The sequence below is a fragment of the Chanodichthys erythropterus genome, chromosome 13 (genome assembly GCF_024489055.1).
Source record: "Chanodichthys erythropterus isolate Z2021 chromosome 13, ASM2448905v1, whole genome shotgun sequence".
NCBI lineage: Eukaryota > Metazoa > Chordata > Actinopteri > Cypriniformes > Xenocyprididae > Chanodichthys > Chanodichthys erythropterus.
The window spans coordinates 3,606,840-3,613,303 of NC_090233.1; positions in this window are offsets into that span (position 1 = coordinate 3,606,840).

Sequence of the window (6,464 nt, forward strand, 5' to 3'; positions counted from 1 at the left end):
TAATCACTATTAGCATGTAGCTATTCACTGCTAGCATGTTGAAGTCCAGATTGCTAGCATGAGTCAAAAGAGCCAACCGCCATGTCTCTACGATGTACTGATGCAGAGATATAGATTTTGCAAAACGGTTGCTAGGGTACTCTGTTTGGTTGCTAGGGAGTGGCTTGGCAGCTACCAGTGATGATACTCCAAAGGCTGCTTGACAATATAAACCAACCCCCATGTCTGGAAGATGTTCTGATGCAGAGATACAGATTTTGCAAAATGGTTACTAGGGTACTCTTTGGTTGCTAGGGAGTGACTTGGCAGCTACCAGTGATGATACTCCAAAGGCTGCTTGACAATATAAACCAACCCCCATGTCTGTACGATGTTCTGATGCAGAGATATAGATTTTGCAAATTGGTTGCTAGGGCACTCTGTTTGGTTGCTATGGTGTTGCTATGCAGTTGCTAGGGTACTCGGGGTGGTTGCTAAGGTGTTGCTATGCGGTTGCTAGGGTACTCGGGGTGGTCGGGGTGGCTGCTAAGGTGTTGCCATGCGGTTGCTATGGTACTCGGGTGGTTGCTACGGTGTGGCTAAGCTGTTGCTAGGGTACTCGGGGTGGTTGCTAGGGTGTTGCTATGCCATGTTGCTACTAGGTACTGGGGCGGTTGCTGGTGTTGCTATGCGGTTGCTAGGGTACTCGGGGTGGTTGCCATGGTGTTGCTATGTGGTTGCTATTGTATCCAGGCTGGTTGCTAGGATGATGCCAGGGGTGATTTGTGTGGTTGCTATGCAGTTGCCATGGTGTTCTGGGTGGTTGCTAGGTTGGTTTGGGTGGTTGCTATGAGAGTTGATCATAGATAGATAGATAGATAGAGAGATAGATGAGAAGTGATAGATGAGAAGAGAGATAGATGAGAAGTGATAGATGAGAAGAGAGATAGATGAGAAGTGATAGATGAGAAGATAGATAGATAGATAGATTGATAGATGAGAAATGATAGATGAGAAGAAAGATAGATTGATAGATAGATGAGAAGGGATAGATAGATAGATAGATAGATAGATAGATAGATAGATAGATAGATAGATAGATAGATTAGAAAGAGAAATAGATAGATAGATAGATAGATAGATAGATAGATAGATAGATAGATAGATAGATAGATAGATAGATAGATAGATAGATAGATTGATTTAGTTTGATAGATAGATAGATAGATTAGAAAGAGAAATAGATAGATATATAGATAGATATATAGATAGATAGATAGATAGAGAGATAGATGAGAAGTGATAGATGAGAAGAGAGATAGATGAGAAGTGATAGATGAGAAGATAGATAGATAGATAGATTGATAGATGAGAAGTGATAGATGAGAAGAAAGATAGATTGATAGATAGATGAGAAGGGATAGATAGATAGATAGATAGATAGATAGATAGATAGATAGATAGATAGATTTAGTTTGATAGATAGATAGAGATAGATAGATTAAAAAGAGAAATAGATAGATAGATAGATTTAGTTTGATAGATAGATAGATAGATAGATAGATAGATAGATAGATAGATAGATAGATAGATAGATAGATAGATAGATAGATAGATAGATAGATAGATAGATAGATAGATAGATAGATTAGAAAGAGAAATAGATAGATAGATAGATAGATAGATAGATAGATAGATAGATTTAGTTTGATAGATTTAGATTTAGATAGATAGATTTAGTTGATATATTTAGTTTGATAGAGTTAGATTTACATAGATAGATAGATTTAGTTTGATAGATGATAGATAGATAGATAGATAGATAGATAGATAGATAGATAGATAGATAGATAGATAGATAGATAGATAGATAGATAGATAGATAGATAGATAGATAGATAGATAGATAGATAGATAGATAGATTTAGTTTGATAGAGTTAGATTTAGATAGATAGATTTAGTTTGATAGAGTTAGATTTAGATAGATAGATAGATAGATAGATAGATAGATAGATAGATAGATAGATAGATAGATAGATAGATAGATAGATAGATAGATAGATAGATAGATAGATAGATAGATAGATAGATAGATAGATAGATAGAATGAGTTTGAATGAGTTTGAATGAGTTTAAATGGCTTGGAAATAGGAATGGCAGTTTAATTGAGTCTGTGTGTTTGAATTTGAATTTTGACAGTTGGACGGAATGTTCAGATCAGCCAAGGCAGTTCAATGAAAGTCAATGGGAGTTTTTTCCAGGTTTAATCAGCATTTTTAGGAAAACCGTAAGTCGGATCAGTCTGAAAAGATATAGCACACTAAGTCAGAACAGTCTGAAGGTCTAGTCTGAGTTTGGTGGTTGTAGCTTGAACAGTCTAGGAGGAGATGCATTTAGAAATTTAGTCTAAGAATAATAATAATAATAATAATAATAATAATAAGCTTAAGACGTAGATCAGTAAGTTGGCTTTTTCAAGCCAACTTAATAATAATAATAAGTTTAAATAGGATTACAGTAAGTTGGCTTTTTCAAGCCAACTTAATAATAAGTTTAATAAGCATTTCAGTAAGTTGGCTTTTTCAAGCCAACTTAACTAGATAAAAAAGTTCATTGAGACAAACTTTAAGTTGGCTTGAAAAAGCCTAGCCTGAAAGTTTAAAGTAGTTTATAAAGTTTAAAGTTTGAAAGTTTTCAGTTTGAAAGTTTCAGTTTTAGTTTAGAAGTTTTGATAGATAGATAGTCAGGGAAAGGTGGTTGCTAGGATTTTACTATGCGGTTGCTAAGGTACTTAGGATGGTTGCTAGGCTGTTGCTATGTGGTTGCTAGGGTACTCGGGGTAGTTGCTAAGGTGTTGCTATATGGTTGCTAGGGTACTCGGGGTGGTTGCTAGGGTGTTGCTATATGGTTGCTAGGGTACACAGAGTAGTTGCTAAGGTGTTGCTATGCGGTTGCTAGGGTACTCTGGGTGGTTGCTAGGGAGTTGCTATGGTAACCTGGGTGGTTGCTAAGGTGTTGCTAGGCAGTTGCTAGGGTGTTCTGGGTGGTTGTTAGGTGGTTGCTATGGTAACCTGGGTGGTTGCTATGATGTTGCTAGGTGGTTGGCAGTTGTCACAGATGGTTACTATGGAGTTTTTATGAAGTTTTTATAGTTATTAACATGTTTTTAGCCCACTTTAGCACTTAGCTAATCACTATTAGCATGTAGTTATTCACTGCTAGCATGTGTAGCATTTTGGAAGTCCAGATTGCTAGCATGAGTCAAAAGAGCCAACTGCCATGTCTCTACGATGTTCTGATGCAGAGATATAAATCTTGCAAAACGGTTGCTAGGGTACTCTGTTTGGTTGCTAGGGAGTGGCTTGGCAGCTACCAATGATGATACTCCAAAGGCTGCTTGACAATATAAACCAACCCCCATGTCTGTACGATGTTCTGATGCAGAGATATAGATTTTGCAAAACGGTTGCTAGGGTACTCTGTTTGGTTGCTAGGGAGTGGCTTGGCAGCTACCAATGATGATATTCCAAAGGCTGCTTGACAATATAAACCAACCTCCATGTCTGTACGATGTCCTGATGCAGAGATATAAGATTTTGCAAAACGGTTGCTAGGGTACTCTGTTTGGTTGCTAGGGAGTTGGTTGCTAAGAAGTGATAGATAGATAGATTTAGTTTGATAGATAGATAGATAGATAGATAGATAGATAGATAGATAGATAGATAGATGAGAAGTGATAGATAGATGAGAATTGATAGATTTAGTTTGATAGATAGATAGATAGATAGATAGATAGATAGATAGATAGATAGATAGATAGATAGATAGATAGATAGATAGATAGATAGATAGATAGATAGATAGATAGATAGATAGATAGATAGATAGATAGATAGATAGATTTAGTTTAATAGATAGATAGATAGATAGATAGATACATAGATGAGAAGTGATAGATAGATAGATGAGAATTGATAGATTTAGTTTGATAGATAGATAGATAGATAGATAGATAGATAGATAGATAGATAGATAGATAGATAGATAGATTTAGTTTAATATATAGATAGATAGATAGATAGATAGATAGATAGATAGATAGATAGATAGATAGATAGATAGATAGATAGATAGATAGATAGATAGATAGATAGATAGATGAGTTTGAATGAGTTTCAATGGATTAGAAATAGTACATAGAATGGCACTTGAGTCTAATTGAGTTTTTGAGTCTAATAGGCTTCCGTAGTTTAAATTTGAATTTTGACAGTTGGAATTTGAAAGTCTTGGCTCATTTGAACATTCCGTCAATGAAAGTCAATGGGATTTTTCCGAGCTTTAATAGTCATTTTTAGGAAAACCGTAAGTCGGATCACTTAGAAAAGATATAGCACACTTGGTCAGAACAGTCTTAAGGTTTGAGCCGAATTTAGTAGTTCTAGCTTTAAAGCTCTAGGACGAGTTAGTGTTAGAAATTTTAGTCTCAGAAGAAGAATAATAATAATAAGTTTAATAAGCATTTCAGTAAGTTGGCTTTTTCAAGCCAACTTAACTAGATAAAAAAGTTCATTGAGACAAACTTTAAGTTGGCTTGAAAAAGCCTAGCCTGAAAGTTTAAAGTAGTTTATAAAGTTTAAAGTTTGAAAGTTTTCAGTTTGAAAGTTTCAGTTTTAGTTTAGAAGTTTTGATAGATAGATAGTCAGGGAAAGGTGGTTGCTAGGATTTTACTATGCGGTTGCTAAGGTACTTAGGATGGTTACTAGGCTGTTGCTATGTGGTTGCTAGGGTACTCGGGGTAGTTGCTAAGGTGATGCTATATGGTTGCTAGGGTACTCGGGGTGGTTGCTAGGGTGTTGCTATATGGTTGCTAGGGTACACAGAGTAGTTGCTAAGGTGCTGCTATGCGGTTGCTAAGGTACTCTGGGTGGTTGCTAGGGAGTTGCTATGGTAACCTGGGTGGTTGCTAAGGTGTTGCTAAGCAGTTGCTAGGGTGTTCTGGGTGGTTGTTAGGTGGTTGCTATGGTAACCTGGGTGGTTGCTATGATGTTGCTAGGTGGTTGGTAGTTGTCACAGATGGTTACTATGGAGTTTTTATGGAGTTTTATAGTTATTAGCATGTTTTTAGCCCACTTTAGCACTTAGCTAATCACTATTAGCATGTAGTTATTCACTGCTAGCATGTGTAGTTTTTTGGAAGTTCAGATTGCTAGCATGAGTCAAAAGAGCCAACCGCCATGTCTCTACGATGTTCTGATGCAGAGATATAAATCTTGCAAAACGGTTGCTAGGGTACTCTGTTTGGTTGCTAGGGAGTGGATTGGCAGCTACCAATGATGATACTCCAAAGGCTGCTTGACAATATAAACCAACCCCCATGTCTGTACGATGTTCTGATGCAGAGATATAGATTTTGCAAAACGGTTGCTAGGGTACTCTGTTTGGTTGCTAGGGAGTTGGTTGCTAAGAAGTGATAGATAGATAGATTTAGTTTGATAGATAGATAGATAGATAGATAGATAGATAGATAGATAGATAGATAGATAGATAGATAGATAGATAGATAGATAGATAGATAGATAGATAGATAGATAGATAGATAGATAGATAGATAGATAGATGAGAAGTGATAGATAGATAGATTGATAGATTTAGTTTGATAGATAGATGAGAAGTGATAGATAGATAGATAGATAGATAGATAGATAGATAGATAGATAGATAGATAGATAGATAGATAGATAGATGAGAATTGATAGATTTAGTTTGATAGATAGATAGATAGATAGATAGATAGATAGATAGATAGATAGATAGATAGATAGATAGATAGATAGATAGATAGATAGATAGATAGATAGATAGATTTAGTTTAATAGATAGATAGATAGATAGATAGATAGATAGATAGATAGATAGATAGATAGATAGATAGATAGATAGATAGATAGATAGATAGATAGATAGATGAGTTTGAATGAGTTTCAATGGATTAGAAATAGTACATAGAATGGCACTTGAGTCTAATTGAGTTTTTGAGTCTAATAGGCTTCCGTAGTTTAAATTTGAATTTTGACAGTTGGAATTTGAAAGTCTTGGCTCATTTGAACATTTCGTCAATGAAAGTCAATGGGATTTTTCCGAGCTTTAATAGTCATTTTTAGGAAAACCGTAAGTCGGATCACTTAGAAAAGATATAGCACACTTGGTCAGAACAGTCTTAAGGTTTGAGCTGAATTTAGTAGTTCTAGCTTTAAAGCTCTAGGACGAGTTAGTGTTAGAAATTTTAGTCTCAGAATAATAATAATAATAATAATAATAATAAGTTTAATAAGCATTTCAGTAAGTTGGCTTTTTCAAGCCAACTTAATAACTAGATTAAAAAGTTTGTAGACAAACTTTAAGTTGGCTTGAAAAAGTTTATAAAAAGTTTAAAAAGTTGCTAGGGTACTCGGGGCGGTTGCTATGGTGTTGCTATGCGGTTGCT